The following is a 17,985-nucleotide window of genomic DNA, read 5'->3' as shown; positions in this document are numbered from 1 at the left end:
GATGCCAGGAATTAAATGAGGGTCCCTGACCACTGGACCACATTAGTCCTGCCTTCCAAAGTTTTAATTAGTCCTCCTCCACCTGGCACACACCCACTTGTCTCTGGAACCCACATAGGTGACAGGAAGATGACAGGGTGAGATGCCATGCTCACAGCAAGGATTCAACAAAATATTGGTTGAGGATGGCGGGCACAAGGCCTGTTGGCACATGGCTTTGCAAAACAGTTTTGAGGTCTGGGCACCAGCAGCAAGATTTCTGCTTCCTTTTCTAATGAGGAGTTCTACTAGCATTATTCTGAGTGATATTCCGCCACAGAGATCAATTTGGAAGCAAAATAATCTTAACAGTGACAGACTTGACAGACAGGCTGACGAGCCTAAAGACCAAAACAAAGGATGCAAAGCAAAAGAAAGTAAGGGTTTGTGGCAAAAGGAAGACAGGAAATGAATGTGGCATAGAGAAACGAGAAGGATATAGCACTAGATTCTGCAATTCTGCAACTCTGAACTTAGCTAGGAGCAAAACATATTCGGGGATGGGAACAATGAGAGGGAAATCAGGGAAAAGAAATAGGGCAGCATCTGTTTAGAGTTTTGATGCTAACCCAGATACAGGGCCAGCATGGAATAGATTTGACAGTAACATTTGAGAGGTTCCAAAAAACAATGAGTCTTAATTCTGTCCTGTTTTGCACCTCTTGAATTATAGTGACACACCAAAATTTGCTATTTATCTAAGAGGACATTGACAGATACAATGGAAACTCTGAATACATTTTTTCCCTGTGCATTCATTATCACTGGCCCTTTTTTACAGGCCTATTGCAAACTAAATTGGATTTTGGATCACTGGCACGGAGGCGCTGCAATTAATTAACAATGAAAACATAATATTTATATCCAGGCCTAACAACATCTGACATTTAAACTATTCTGCCAGTCGGGCAAATTCCATTTGACAAATTATCATTTTAATGAACATGACAGGCCACAGTATACATGATAGGCCAAGAAGAAGAACAGAGTTGTTCTCTTGTCATGTGCTTTCAAGGACTGTCCATACTGCAGGAGAAATAGGCTGGGAGACTGTCAGAATATCAGAGAGACCTGATCCCCAGTTCTACCCAAACAGACTAAGGGCATGCCAGCCCATGTCCCTAGGATGAAACTGTCTTGCTATGCAAACTCACAACTAAACACTGTCCCTTATGATCTACTGGATAATTTTTCTATCTTTGGGCTGTTGATATTTTTTGGGGGTACTAAAATTCCTTAATCCTTCCTAATTAAAAAGTGATAAACGTTTTGCAAGGCATCCAATAATGTGCAAAGTACACAAGAGTTGGAACTGATGCAGCTTTTTCAGTTGGCACAAGAGTGGCCTTCCTTATTTTGCCAGATGGTGTATCTCAGTAAGTCTCCATTCCCTGACTCATGTGAGGGGCATTGTCAATTCAATGCTAAAGCTGAGACTGTCTTTAAATGCTATATTATTTTGCATTATACTAACACCACGGGCATAGCATTTATTCTTGCTGAAATTTACACAGCTAAAGAAGTTTCATTCTTCTATGACTCATTATTCCAGATGACAAGAAAATTCCACACCCATAAGAACCATGTGCATTTGCTGGTGACCAATGTTAGAGAGCAGATCTCCCAACCTGACTTCTCCTTGAGGGGCTACTGGTCTAAAGGAGAGTAGGTGAAATAGGGCGGATATTTCCAAACCCAACTCTACTATCCCAGAAACACAGATGTGAATAATCAAAATGAAGACAAAAAAGCAAACCATACATTACAAGGCAGATACAAGCTTAACAGATGCAAGAAAGAAAGTGAGACCCTAACAATGAATTGTTGAGAAGACCACTTCTTATTGTAAGGGCCATACAAGTCTAGTTCACATGCCTAAAATGTCTTATCTCCCAGCTTTTATGTCAATTCAAAAGGACTGAAATAAAGTTCCATTTTAAAAGTAATATTCTTAGAGTATGGATTTGGCTTCAGGGTTATAATCTAAACAAATGAAACAGCCACCTTCACAGAGATTTGTCTTTAAGTTGTGTCTCTACATCCTAAACGGTAACTATGTTATTTCAGATATGGCCACAATATCAGAATATTAAGCACCAATAGGATGAGCTGGGGTTGTGGCTCAGTGGTAGAGTGCATGCCTAGCATGCATGAGGTACTGGGTATGATTCATAGCACTGTATATAAATAAACAAAAGATCCATCAAAAACCAAATAAACCTTTTTTTTTTTCAAGTACTGGCATTTCTGCTATCAATCTCAATTTAGAATCAGTAAGACTTCACTTATGTGAAATCACATGTAGACAGACACACACCAATTATAATAACCATCACAGTTCCTGGCTTTACATACATCCACTCATATATAGCACCATAAGAACATTAAGAAGTCTGTTATACACTAAAGAAAAAGTGGTTACAGTTAACTAACCTTCCTAAAAGGTGAAGTCCAAGGTTGTAGGCATGTAAGTGGCAGAGCTGAGGTACAGATCCAACACTGTCTCTCTTCAGAGTCTGTGCTCTACACAATACAGTGGCATATGATGGCATCCATCAGGGAAATGGCAAGAAGGAATTGATTCCTTTTGGCAATAGTCAAAATATCTTTTAAATACCAGGTATAAAACATTTTCAGACCACCAGATGCTTATTTAATTTTTTAAAAATCAATTTCATGGAGATGCTATGAGTAGTTACATGTTTTTGAGTGGCTGGTTATATTCTTGAAAAAGTAGAAGCCTGTAGATCTAAAAATGTCTTTCTGAAAATCAGGGGGGAAAATAAGACCCTGACCAGAGTGAGTGAAAAATATTTGATAGTACACAAAAAAATAGAATCTGTAACTTCAACATGCCTTGTTTTGTGGCACAAAAGGTCATATCAAATTCTGAACACAAAAGATTTAACATGCTTAATGTTGTAAACAAAGGCATTTGGTTAAATGAAAGTCCCATCAAAGCTTAATAAGTGAATTCAAGTGAACACAAAGTAAAGGGTTATATACTTTCTGTGGTTTCAGTAATAACGAATCTAATAATGGTAAATGGAAGGTTATTGTTGATTCCTTTGCCTCTGTTTTATAAATTAGATAAAGCAACCTGGCAGTTACAGTACTTTAGAGTTTTTTTCGACTAAGTGATGTTAAAGCTATCTCAAAATATAACCAAGTCATGACTTGAATGACTGCTGAATTGTACCTTGCTTTTTGTCACCACATTAGAACTTTCACCAGTGTTAAGTAAAAAGCTTCTGCTGAACTAAAACAATTCTATAAACCACATTTCTATCTTCAGAACCAAACCATTTAGAAGGCAGAGTGTCATTGATACAGTATTATCTGATATTCCATTTCACCATGGCTGAGATTGTAAAATTTCAAGTATAAGAGTAGTCAAGTATTATTCATTTCTTCTGATCCTAAACTTGGGAACAGTAGACTTTCTCTGCCTAATGATTTTTTCATAGCATATTTCCAATTTTCTACTATAGTTTATCTGTCTAGGATACTAAAATGGTTTTCCTCTCTGGCTAAAGAACACAAAGCCTATGCCCAGGGTCCCTTGGGATGCAGCCCCAAAGATGATTGTGGGGGCATCTCATCAGACAGCTGAGGGGCAGTAATATTAACTAAGGAACCAATGCATTGTCCTTACTGAAATGAGGTGCTGATTCAATATTGGGTCTTTTCATAACAGGAAACACATGCTGAGCCTCTGCATTTGGAGATGAGGTTCAATACCTTCAGCTAAGTGCCAAGAGTTGCCCTTCACAAAGGCAGTCTATTTTCCTGCATTTTCCCCTCATGGCCTGATATGGTTACTTTCAATTACTCTGATAGCCCAGGAAGAAAAATATCTTCTCTCCATATTTCATTCACATAATAAGAATCTGCAAGCTGTTCTGTATGACAGATGAGGACTGTGTGCTGAAGCAACTTGTTTTGCCTGTCAGCCTCCAAGAACCCACTGTAATGAGATATAATTGTGATGACATTACTAGAGAAGAAGTGGGTCAAATACATGGTTACTTTAAAACATAATGTCAACTATTCTTTCTACTTCAGTAATTTGATGCAGTGGTATTCAAAACACACATACATATACAATGCATACAGAGAGAGAGAAAAAGAAAGAAGAATTCCCTATCATTATCTTAGTGTCCACACACACACAACACAAATGCAAACATTGCTAAGATGATTCTTCCGCATGCTCTTAAGTGACTTTTTCAGCCTCTAGCCAATTAGCCTAGAAATGTTTATTAAGCATCTAGTAGGAGCCAGACACTGAAGTAGGTACTGGTGATAGAAGACTGAAAGCAGACACAGCCCCTTGCCCTTGTAGCATTCACAGTCAAGGGCAAAGGACAAACATTAACATGCAATTGAGATTAAACTAATAAAGATTGCAAAAAATGAAATACAAGGTACTAAGGGAGCTTGCAATAAAAAAAAGTAATACAGTCTTATGGGTTAGAAAATGTTTCCCTGTGGAAGAGCTGGTCAAGTCCAGGTTTCAAGTGTAATTGGAGGTAGGAATGGAGGAGAGAAGGGGAAGAGGGCCAAGCACAGGGCTTTTCTTCTTCAAAAAGTCTTTTTCCAAAGCAACCATTCTGATAAAAGCAGCAAGATGCAGTAGAAAACCTAATGGACTAAAGAAAGCCACAGAGTCTACAACTGGGATTACTTATCCATTCTCTATTTTAACCCCTCATTTAAAAATTTAATTAATTTTGTTTAATTTTAAACATTAGTGTAACTCTGTCCTATTTTGCCACTTAAGGGCAAAAGTTAATCATAATTACAATTTCTTGCTGATCTACATATTAAGGTAGATTTCATTTTAAAAAAATCTAATTTATTTTGACTGTATTATCTAAAAATCATGGGTTATTTTTAAAAATATGTTATGACAGCAGGAAAACTTGTAGCACATACAATACTGAGAGCATGAATTTGCTCAGGGTCAAGTACATGGAAATTAACCGAAGCAGTCGGTAAATTTAATTTACATAAAAGGAAAAAGATTGCTTATGCTGTTTTGAATACATATTTAATGAAACATCGCATCATACCTTATAATTACATACAAGTATGTGCCTGTTTAAATAATAAATTAATTAATAAAAAGACTACCAATTAATGCCATAATGAGTAGAAGTGAAGAAGAAAAGTAATCCCTTCTCCAACATTTGGTCATAAAAATTCTATTTTTCTGCATAAAATTGTTTTGGATTATTATTCATCTCTCACAGTACACAATTTTTATCCATGGAAATAAAAAATTGGAAAAGAGAGGGAAAACCAGACATATTTATGAATACGTTTGCCCTTTCTACTAAACCCCCAGAGTATGCCATTTGGATTATTTTCTTTCCAAACTCAAAGTCCATCTCCAGAATCCAGAAATAATAAAAATTGCATTGGCATAACTGATGGTTGAATTTGGTCCTAAAAACTCAATGACTGTGTAGGGCAACTAATATGGGGAGTTCTTTTTTCTTAATGTGTTTAATATCAGCATGACTTAGGTGACTACTTTAAAATGAACACAATTCATAGTTATTGTAAAGAAACAGACTGTATGAACCATGAGAATTAAGTTTACTTCTATATTGTGAAGGGTAGCAGAATATTCCATCACCAAATATTCCTGTTTGGCATAAAACAAAGCACTTTAAAAAATAGCAAGCACAAGAAGAATACTCTGACCCTCCCCCTTTTCCTCTTGAAAGCAAGAGCTAAAACTCTCAATGGAAAAACTGTCCTCCCTATAGGAAATGGAAACTAATATTCTTGTAAGGACCCGAAGTTGAAACAATAGAATATTGTATGAACAAACCTTGTTACACTAACCTTTATCTTCCTAGTCACTTCTTCACCCAATTAACTTCCTTAACCCAATCCCCCATGCATTGTCACATTTTCACAATCTACTGCTCTCTCTCTCTCTCTCTCTCTCTCTCTCTCTCTCTCTCTCTCTCATTCAGCATATAAGTACTCAACCATAATTTTATCTGTGGGCCCCTATTTTCTTATGAGGGCTCCTATGCCACAAAAATGTATATTAATTAAATGCAAGTGTTTTTTTCCTTACGAATCTATCATATGTCAATTTAATTCTCAGAACTAGTCAAATCCATAAAAGGTAGAGGTATAATTTTGTTTCCTCTACATCTGTACTTAGATATTAAGTAGGGTTCAATCTGGAAGGCATATTTGAGGAGGAGTGTTGGCCAAATTAGAAATCAGTTATTGGAGGGCAACTAAGAATGGGGTAGTTTCCAAACTTCACAGAAAGAACCTAGGGGTATTCTGCCTGGAGAAAAATAATGGAAGACAGGAAAAGTGCCTTTATATATTCCATGGGTTATTCATTGCTAAAACCATTATTGAACATTTCCTTTAGACAAAGCAATGGAGATATGAGACTTCCTTATCATATGAACGACAAAAGACACTGTATCTGTGGCATTCCACAGAATATGACATAGCAAAGCAGAGATTCTGGAATCACCACTAGAATGTAAGCCTGCAGCAGGTTGAATGGCAGACTCTCTCAAAATATGTCTGCCTCAAATCCCTGGAGCCTGCAAATGCTACTTTAATAAGAAAAAGGGTCTTTGCAGATGAAATTAAGACTCTTGAGATCATACTGAATTATCTAGGTGGGTTCCAAATACAATGACCAATGTCCTTATGAGAGAAAGCAGATGGAGATTTAAGAAAGATTGAAGAGAAAGCCAAGAGAAATAAGTAGGCAACTACAAGCCAAAGAATGCCACTGGGCACTGGAAGAGGCAAGGAAGATTTCTCACTGGAAGCCTTATGAGTAATCATGACCCTGCCAAGCCCTTATTTTTGACTTCTGGCCTCTAAAATTGTGATAATATTAATTTATGTTGTTTTAAGCCCCAAAGTTTGTGCTCACTGGTTACAGCAGCCCTAGGAAACTAATATACAGACCACGCCCCTTTCTAAATGTGTTACCTAGTGCTTTTAATTCTAACCCTTTGAGAATAAGGCCATCCCTGGAAAATTGGAAAAAATAAGAGTGCCTATCTCACAGGTCAGAGATTAAGGTGACAGTATTTAATATACAGTATTGGACTTGGGACAAAGTTCTCTGTACACATTGTTGTTGCTAGCAATGTGTTCAGAGTGACAGGAAAACAGCTGTAGACTTTATGAGGATACATCACAGGTATAAAAATTAATTTATAGAATAGAAACGTCCCCACTATTAAACATACGCCAATAGAGACAAAATAAATAATGTTTCAAGAAACCCTGGAGAAGGAATGTTTATATTTTGTGGGAAGCTGGACTAAACGTCGTCTACACCTCCTTCTGGATCAACCCCATAATCATTTCTCCTTGGTTCATAAAGTCAAGATCCATAGATTAAGTCATTCAGTAGGAAAACATGGGGGATGTAAATAAGGTTTTTTCTGTCACCTTGGAGAGCCCCTCCCCTTTCTAGGCCATGTTATCTTCAGATATAATGTAAGAAGCATGCTCTAATCATCTCTCAGGTATTTCTGCCTTGAGAATGCAATGATACAATGACAATGACTTAGATTGCACTATTAAATGTTCTGATCCTCAGAATAAAGCAATTAGGCTAGATTCCAGCTTCCCAAGAACCAGTTGGCCAACCAGGATCAGACTATCACAAAGTTTTTAACGGGTTCATTGGAAAATGAGAAAAAACATAAAACATGTTTTTTCTAATGTCTTTGCTTGGGAGAATTAAAAGTTAGCAATTCTATATCAGTTCCCACCCTATTTTATCTCCAAATTAAAAAATAATGTAATCCAGGTGCAGTTGTGCACTTATAATCCTAGAAGCTCAGAAGGCTAAGGCAGGAGGATCACAAGTTCAAAGCCAGCCTTAGCAACATCCAGGCACTAAGCAAGTGAGTGAGACCCTCTCTAAATAAAATACAAGAAAATAGAAATGGGGATGTAGCTCAGTGGTTGAGTGCCCCTGAGTTTAATCCCAATACCCCAACCCCAAAAACTAACAATGTATAAGCGCTAGGGACATATCTCAGTTGCAGAGAACTTACCTACTTATGTGAGGTTCTCAGTTCAATAACCAGTACAATAAAAACAAAACACCCAAAAAACAGGTGAAAAATTTAAAAATAACATTTATAGTTTCTGAAATTCTAAAGTTTGGGAACTTTGACAACACATAGTACCTCATTGAAGTTCTATTCCAGTGCTAATATGCTATGGTTTTTAAAGAAATTATAAAACTATGGAGTTTAGTCATCAAGGACATATTCAAGATTAAGAAGCCATCCTTTCAAAATTCAAAAAATACTTACAATTATGCAGAACTAAAATAAACCAAAGTAAAACTGAAGAGATATCAGTGAGACAAGCAGACTACATCAATGTCAATATCCTGATTATGGATGTTAAACTACAGTTTTTGCAAAATGTTATCATTGGAGGAAACCAAGTAAATGCACACAAGAATCTCTCTAAACTACTGTACAGCTGCATGTGAATCTAAAAACCAATGGACATCTCAGTGAAAATATGCTCACTGAACTCTGAATGTCCTGGTTTCCATTCATTAATTTAGTCAAATTCAAATGAATGTAAGAAACCATCTTTTATATATAGCATAATCACAGTGATTATTATGAAGCATTAGTTTGGCAAATTTCCTAAGGATCTTCTTATGTGCCAGGCACTGTGCTAGGCCCTGGAGTCCATTGGCTAACCCAATCCTTTTCCTCACAGAGGTTACACTCTATTCAGAGAGAAAGGCAGCAAGTAAACAATCAAATAACTTCACTTTGTAACAAGTATCATGAAAAGAAGAAGGAGGTGAGATTGAAAACATAGAGGGATTGTTTAGGATGATCAGGGAAGGCTCACTGAAGAGTTGACCATGAAACCTTTTATAAAGGACACATATTAAACATATAATTGTAGCTCCAGGAAACTAATGGACTGTAGAAATGGAAAATTAAGTTACCATTTAGGCCCTTATCTCTTATATTCCTGTATTCTTAACCTGTTATAAATTCCAAATACTGGAAGAACATGGTTTGGATTGAGACTATGGTATGTTCTTAAAGTGAGCCACCACTCCTCCACAGCAATAAAAAAATGAGAAGAAAAGGCAAGACTGCCTTTAACAAAGGCAATACAAGATTTTCCAGATGTCAAATTAATCATACAATTAACTCGGCATTCTGTTAAGATTAAATTCCTTAAAACATATAAATTCCTTAAAGAATATAAGTTTCTAAAAGAGCCCACTCTCCCTGAAATGAAATGAAGAACTTGGCTCTTTACCCAAATTAGAACATGAAAATATTTCATGATCAAAACTAGGGGAGAGGGCTGGGGTAGTAGCTCGGTGATAGAGCACTTACCTAACATGTGTGAGGCACTGGGTTCAATTTTCAACACCACATATAAATAAATAAAGTCCATTGACAACTAAAAAAAAATCAAAAAAGGTGGGGGAGAAGGACAACACATGACCTTCAAAGAGCATAAGCCTACCTTGAAATTCTCTCTTCTTGGAAAATTCAGAATATTTCAGATACTGTCAACTACACCCTGGAAGGCAAACTTAAAATGTGCAGTAGGCCAGGCAGTAAGATAGGAAATTAAGATACAGCTGCCTACTCCTATTAGTGGCATAGCTGCAAGGCCAGAATATTATGGTTTATTTGGGCCTCGTTTGAATAAAAGAAACAGGTCTCAAATAAAGCTAGAGAGGAGAATAAATAAATAAAACTATGGAATATTCATATAATGGAACATTATACAGCAGTCAAACCAAATAAAGAAAGATGCAGAGCAATGTATATTGTACACTACTTTTTGTATAAGAAAGGAAAATAATGTATCTGTATTTTTTCCTGTGTGCAACAAAAAAAACACAGAAGAGACGTTAAAAAATAATAGTGATAGTAGTTAATCTAGGGCAGATGAGGACAGAGATGAGAGAATGGGAAGAGGAACAGGAGAAAAAGTTTAATTTATACTTTTTTTGTGTTGTTGGGAAACTTGAACCAGAAGAACAGGGTGCCTGTATGTGCATTCAGGCATGCATGCACGTGCGTGTGAACACACACACATGCACACACACACACACACACACACACACACACCTAATTCTGTTAAAAATAAATATCTAAAAGGCTATAAGAACTCTCATTGCTGGTAGTAGTAGAAAGTATCACATTTGAGGCTGGGGTTGCTGCTCATTTGAGGCTGGGGTTGTGCCTAGCATCTGTGAGGCACTGTGTCCAATTCTCAGCAGCATATATAAATAAATAAAAATAAAGCTCTATCAACAACTAAAAAAATATTTTAAAAAGAAAGAAAGTAGCACATTTGAAGAGGGCTATTTGGTGATATTCTCCAAGGTCCTCAATAACAGCCAATCCTAGACCCAGTGATTCCACTTTTAAAAAGAATTTATCTAAGGAAATAAGATATTCATACACACACACACACACACACACACACACACACACACACACACTTATACACAACAATAAGAAGATGGTTCAATGCAGAATTGTTATATTTAAAATTCTGGAAAAATCTACATGTAAAATCATAGAAAATGAGTGAAGGAAATTATGAAACATCCAAATCTGAGCAATGTGCAGCTATTATAAACTGTGCTGTAAAATACATAACTGTAGAAAAGTATTCAGTGATACAGAAATGTATTTGGAGTCTGTTTTTTAAAAAAATTCATTAATTTTTCAGCCATGCAAGGCAGTGCACACCTGTAATCCTGGCATTCCGGAAGACTGAGGCGGGAGGATCACAAGTTCAAAGCCAGACTCAGCAACTTAGTGACGACTAAACAACTTAGTGCAACCCTGTCTCTAAACAAAATATAAAAAAGTTCTGGGGGGGCTGGGGCTGTAGCTCAGCAGCAGAGCATTTGCCTAGCATGCATGAAGCACTGGGTTTGATCCTCAGCACCACATAAGAATAGACAGATGAAATAAAGGCATTCTGTCCATTTACAACTACAAAAAAAATATTTTCAAAGGGTTTGGGATGTGCTTCAGTGGTTAAGCATCCCTGGATTCAATCCCCAATACCAAAAAAAAAAAATTCTTTTCAGTAAACCTTTTAAGCATCTATCAGGTTCTAGGCAGAAATCTGGATGTTGGTTAAAAAGGTCAGTTACAGGCTGGGGTTTATAACAGTGGTAGAGCAATTGCCCAACTTGTGCAAAGACCTAGTGTCCATCTCTAGCACCACAAAAATAAAGGCCAGTACCAAAAGGATAGAATATGCAGTACAAAACAGGACAATCCCATGTTTCTGTGCATTTATAACTAGATTATATGCATAGATATGGAATTGAGAGCAATAATTACCTGTGAGATTACAAGTAAAATGTATTTTTGATAAGGAACGTATATTTACATATGTCGTCTTAAGTCACAATAAGAGAAACAGGAATAACTTTATTGGATCAGGCTAACAACTCCCAGGATCAAGAATATATCTCACTCATCTCTCTTTTCTATCATTCCTTCTTGGAAGGACAATGCTTGCTTCAGCCACAGCCATTCCATGACCATGAGGGAAAAGCCCAGAGCACTGCAGAAATGCTTTCCACATCTCTGACCTGCTGAATAGCCACCTATTTCTGATTTTGTTGTTGTTTTTGTTATACAGAAGGAAAAGAAAAAAAATCCTCTTTTTTAAAGCCATCCTAAATCAGATTTTCTGCTACTTGCAGCTAAAGACATTCTGGCATACTTAATAAAACATAACATGTATTATGGAAACATATTAAGTAGTAGTATTTACTAATGTAATAAATAAAACATGGCAAAATACTAACATACCAAATAATACATGGCAGGTTAAGGCTGGCACAAGCAATTCAACTCTTTTATCTTGATCAACCAGCAGAGTCTGAAGACTGAGAGAGTTAACTGTCCCACAAGCTTCCAGCTTTATATTCTCTTCTCTGAAGCTCCTGGGAAGCAGAGCCCAGTGGAAGCAGTTAATGAGGATTCCATGTCTACAGGGTATCCCTGCCTGCAGCAAAGGAAAACCAGGCAGATGCTACCATAGCAAATAGTGAGGCCCAGCACTGCCACTTATGAGAATGTATCCTAAGAAAAGAATCATAGATGTGATTACACACATACACAAATATTCTCTATTAATATATGTAAGTAAAAAATGATGGGGAAAACTAAATGTTAAAACAATTGGGAAAAGTTATAACAGAACATCCGTTCTAACAGGGATAAACCATAGAAACAGTGATGACCTGAGAAAATGCATATGAGCAACAACAGGTAATAAAATTATATATAAAGCATGATCCCAGTTTAGAAAACTAAGAAAACAAATACATACATGTAATTTTTTAAAAGGTTAGAAAGGGCCTATCCTGAAACATAAACAGTGCTATCACCTAAGAGTGTAATGGCAAAGGCATTATTTCTATATGTTTTAAATCTAAAATTTCTTATGCAGCTACTAAGATATTTAGTTTGTGGTGCCGGGAATAGAACCCAGGGCCTCATGAATGCAAGGCAAGCACTCTACTCTGAGCCACATTTCCAGCCCTATTTTTTTTAATACCACCTTCTCATAGATTATTCTGAGCTCTCTGATCAAGATGTTGGACTCATTTGACACCAGATATTTGTTTAATATCTTCCTGTAGATTCAATGGAGTTAATGAGAAACAATTTATTTTTGTGTTTTCAAAATAGACTGATGCTAACAGCTGCAAAGTAGTCTACAGAAAATGATCTAAAAAGTTTCATGTTTCTTAGTGAACTTACATTATATAAATGCAGTATATTTTCTTTAATTCCATAAATATAGTTTTGATGTTGCCAATTTGAGAAAAATATTGATGTTTCCTTAAATAAATGTGGTAAGCCATTGTTGTAGATTGTGGCTGCCATTAGAAGATGGCGCCGGCTTCCACTGTGGCCTGTGGTAAACAACTCCTTTTATGGAGAGTTGGCACGCTATCCCTTGCCACCCTATGAGAAAGATCCATGTGGCGGCTTAAGATTGGTACGTGGGAGGCTTTATTAGGCTGTGCTTAGGCGCTCGGGAGGAGGGGGGTCACTAGAAGATACTTTAATCAAGGCCTGAATAAACTGCTGAAAGAAGAATCCTGTGTCGTGTGTTCCCTTGCTGGCGAGGGGTCGCGATAATTGGTGGCCCGTACGGGGAAGAATATTTCTTGAACCCAGGATCCAGAACTTTCTGCAGTCAGGGTGGTGCACCAGTAAGTTCCCAGGTAAAGTGGGAATCCGCAAGTAAATAGCGGGACGCTCCTCTGTACATTAAGAGAGAGCGGGGAAAATATAATAAAATAGGACACTCCTCTGTAATTAAGGAGAGGGCGGGACTTTTGTACTTTCACTTTCTTTATAGCTTTGAAACTATTATGGGCGCTGCCTCTTCAAGTCCAATTTTGTTGGCCCTGGATGGGTTACTACGTTCAAAAGGACTTAAGGTAAAGCAGAGCACTTTGCAGATGTTTTTAAGAGAAACTGATATAGCAGCTCCTTGGTTTGCCTTTTCAGGGAGTCTTACTATTCCTAGCTGGGACAAATTAGGGAAAGATCTAGATTTCGCTCATGAACAAGGCACCTTAGAAGGTGGTGTTATACCACTTTGGAAGTTAGTTAGAGGATGTATAGTAGATAGTAAATGCCAGGAAGCTGTGAGTGAGGGTCAAGCTGTTCTTGAGCAACAACATGAGGAAAAGTCTGAAGGATCACATAGTGAAGTGGCAGAGAGCATTGGGAGTAAGAGTAGTGAGAAGGCAAAAGAGCCTGAAACTAAAAATAGGAGAAGGCTCTACCCAGACTTGGCTGAATTAAAAACGCCTGAGAACACAAGCGGCTCAGAGAGTTCTGAGGACCTTGATATATTGCTACAACAACTATGCAAGATAAAAATGAAGAAAAAGAAAAAAGGGATACAGGGCATGCAGGCCTACTGTAAAAAGGGGACGGGATCCAATATCGGTCAACAACACTCTGAGGAGGAGGAGGTAGAATATCTCGAAGAAGATATGGTGCCGGTTGCCCCACCCCCGTATGTGGGGGGGAGCCAAAATTCTGGGAGATCTTTTCATGCGCAAGTTTGGAGGACAGTTAATACAGATATGGGACTTGCATACCCTGTATTTCAGGACAATAACAGGGGAAGATATCATGAGCCTTTAGACTTTAAGATAATTAAAACCTTGGCGGAATCTGTCCGCACTTATGGCGTGGATGCCGCTTTCACCCTTACTCAGGTGGAGGGACTTGCTAGATTTTGTATGACTCCTTCAGATTGGGCTAGTCTAGTCCACGCTTGTGTCTCCCCAGGGAAATATTTGGATTGGAGAGCATTTATGCTAGAGGGTGCAGTAAAGCAAGCTGCTCAAAATTATGCAGCGGGACGCCCTGCCTGGGATAAGGATATGCTTTTGGGACAAGGCAGGTTTGCTAATCAACAAACAGGATACCCCCCCAACATTCACGCCTTGTCAAGATCACTCTTGGGAGAAACATCAGGTCTCTAAAGGTTTTCTCTCTTTCCCCCTCTCATAAAAGATACTTATATAATTCTTCCAACTGTAATTCCTCTATAGGAACAGGTTGGTCTTGGTTTCAATGGTTAATTTCCAATGAAAAGGGAGCCACAGCTGATATCTCCGCTTTGGCTCAATTACGAGGAGTCAAAAGCTGGTTGTTTAATGTTTCTGGTAGTATCCAAGACTCGGATCAAGGTAGGAGACTCGGAAATATTTCACATAACTCACAATTAAGTAATGCTACATTATCCTCTGCAGCAGTCTGTCTCCAATCTCCGTTCCTGTTTCTTTTGGCTAATGATACATCACAGGGGATGCTTAATTGTTCTAATGTTACCTGTTATTTAACTGAGTGTTGGAATGGCTCTTGGACTGTGGCAGTGATTATGAAAATTCCAACCTTTCCTTCCTCTCCTTCCAAATATCTTGGAAGAAGGTCATGGACAGAGTGAATAAGGAGTGGGGCCCAGGGGCTGCAGGAAGCATGCCTAAGGTCCCCCACCTTGCTGATGGGAGGGCCAGTGCCACCTCCTCCCACAGTCCTCACTTACCCCATGGCCTCCTGGAAGGATCTGGAAGGATGAGAGCCACAGATTGACTGACTTCCTGATCTCACTCAATAAGACCAACGGGTCATAGACAGAGCTGGGAAGGGAGGCCATTAGGCAAGGTCAAGGACATGACAACCTCTAGGGGGAAGAGAGTTGGGGGGCGTGACTACCAGCTGGGTCCAGGAGGGGACAGGCAAGGAGGAGGTGAGGGCAGAAAACGAAGATGGACAGATGGATGAATGTAAGTATGGATGCAGAGAAGCAAAAGCAAAAAAGAAATAAAAAAGTAGTAAGAAAATCACAACTCAAGATGCATAACCACACAGAAAATAATTGGAAGGGCAACACAAAATCTGAGAGGTAACAGGGAGGTCATTAGGCTCAGAGAAAGAGGTCACTCCTCTCCCTACCCCATCTCCTACATCCCTTGACTATTAGGTCTAGGGGCTGGAACAGGGCTGCTATAGTCCACTGGGCTTTCTGGACTCAGTTTAGAAGGAGGTACAGGAGGCATTTGCATGAAGAAAGGCTTCAGACACAGGCCAAAGTGGCATGCCACTCATAGAGGGCTGTGGAAGACAGGAAAGGTCAGGGGTTACAGCTTAGGAGGAGAGGACTGAAGACCAGGATGGCTGGTGTCAGTGGGAGGGATCTAAGGCATACTAGGGGGTCAGGGGCTGTCCAAGATATAAATCGTTGGTGTTAGGGTTTATATCTGTTGCTGAAAACACACACAGACACAAACAAAAATACCAAAACTATAGGGCATAAGGATCCATCAGCTGGATAGAGATCTGGGGTTAGGGGCACTCCTAAAAGACAGGAACACAAGCTGTCAGTCCAGCACGAATTCCACCAGCAGATCTTCTCCCAGCACCCCGAGCATCTGCAGACAGATGCCGCGGGACCACATCCTGCCCTGCTCAGACTCAGGGGACTCCCAGGCCATTGTGCTGCCGACTTGCCTTCCTTCTGTCCAGCCCAGGCAAGTAGCCAAGAGGAAGATTCTTGCCCAGGACTCAGCATTCCTGTGGCTGGGCTCAACCCATTAGGGCCTCAGCTGTCCCCACTCACTGTCTTCTGCACAAGACTCTGGGCCCCCACCTTGCTCTTCTTGCCAAAAGGCCAGCACTTGGCACGACTATGGCCAGGGCCCTGGAACTTAGGCTCTGCATCTGAGTGGGCGTGCAGGCCATTTTCTGAGTGTGCACAGATCACAGGCTGGCTGAAGTCTTCGAATTCCATGTCACCAGGGTGGGCATAACCTGACTTGTGCAGCTCTATGAGAACCTGGGTGTCCTGGGTGAAGGAACAGTGGGTGGGCAGTCAGGGGCAAGGCCCAGGGGTTAGTTTGGGAGATCCCCACAGTGCCCACTCATTGGCCTACTCAGGCACCCACAATTTTGGCATCCACAGCATCGGCAGCCACCTTCATACCCTCAAAGCACTTGGTAATGGTGAGTAACACCTACAGTTCCGTCTCTGACAGCAGCCAGTACCCTGACCTACTGATCTCACTGAAGGTGGCTCTACGCTCATCCTTGTCCTGCAGTTTCTGTGGGGACAGGGAAAAGGCATGAAATACATGGGTGGAAGCAGATCAGGTATGAAGCATTCTGCAAATATGTTGGTGCCCTGACTGTCAGCGCCCAGTGTGGTGGGGAAGACAGTCCAATATGGAGTACCCATACTCCTGTGGGTGGAGCTGCAACACAGGGCTGGGGACTGAAAAGGTGACCCTTGCCTAGGGTCTCAGGAAAATCTTCTCAAAAGAGGGTACAATGAAACAGGGCTTTAAAGACAAAAAAATAAAAAATAAAAAAATAAAAAACAGAAGCAGCACGGATGATCCCAGCACCCAGACTGGAACAGAGACTGGAAAAGGAGGCTGAAAGAGAAGGCAGATGGGATAAAAAGATTTAACATCAAGTCAGATGAGACCTAGATGTTGTTAGAGCTGGGGCCTTAGAAAAATGAGTATAAATTTCAAAGGGAAAGAAAGACATCCCTGGAAAAAAGCTTGAGTAAATGCACAACTCTGTTACTTCAGGTTTCCAATTCTATTCAATTTAGGAATAGGGACATGGCAGCTGGTGTTTTGATGTATGTGTGAGAGTTGGGCCTGGGAGCTTAGAGCACTCACATCAAATATCTTGGGCATCTGTGAAGAATACAAGTGGGCCTGGTCTTGGCTAAAGCGCTGTAACTGGGCCGCATATTCATTCTTGCTTTCTTCTGCCACATAACTCCAAAGGTGGGCTTGCTGCTTGGCCTGAGGAATGCAAGGCAGAGGTAACTGCCAGATTCCGGCCCTGTCCCACTCTGACCCCTCAAGCCTCTCACAGATCCCACATGCACCTTCTCCACATCGGCCTTGGTGGCATTGATATCCTGGTCTAGCCACTCAGCGGTCTGGGCTGCTTTCTCTGCCTCCCGGCAATCTCGCTCAGATTTACGTGTACTCTGTGGAACAGACAGAAGCAGAGGGAAGGAGCCTCTATTCCCACTAGGGGAGGCGTGAAACCAAGGACGTTAGGGACGGGTGGGAAGTCACCCAGCAGATAGAGATCCATGGGTATGCTGGAAGCACTTGGGAGAGGAGCCAGAAAGAGGGGGCAACTTTATGGATGGGCCACCCTCACCCTGCTCATAGGCCAGAGCCACCCACAACCTGTGGAACTCACATTTTCAATCGGTTTGAAGCCACTTTCCAGCTGCTGCTGAGCCTGCCGTCCTTCCTGGAAGTGCTATGGAAAGGAGGGTGAGAAGGCTCACCAGGGTTCTGGCAGGTGCCTTCGGCAAGTCCCAGGGAAT

The 17,985-nt window shown here is 39.9% G+C and overlaps 1 pseudogene; it reads right to left on the bottom strand.

The window, feature by feature from the left end:
* Positions 1-17,985, bottom strand: part of LOC143641216 (cdc42-interacting protein 4-like) — a 37,672-nt pseudogene that overhangs the window by 17,422 nt on the left and 2,265 nt on the right.

Source organism: Callospermophilus lateralis, unplaced genomic scaffold (genome assembly GCF_048772815.1).
Source record: "Callospermophilus lateralis isolate mCalLat2 unplaced genomic scaffold, mCalLat2.hap1 Scaffold_91, whole genome shotgun sequence".
NCBI lineage: Eukaryota > Metazoa > Chordata > Mammalia > Rodentia > Sciuridae > Callospermophilus > Callospermophilus lateralis.
This window is presented reverse-complemented; position numbering and strand designations above follow the sequence as displayed.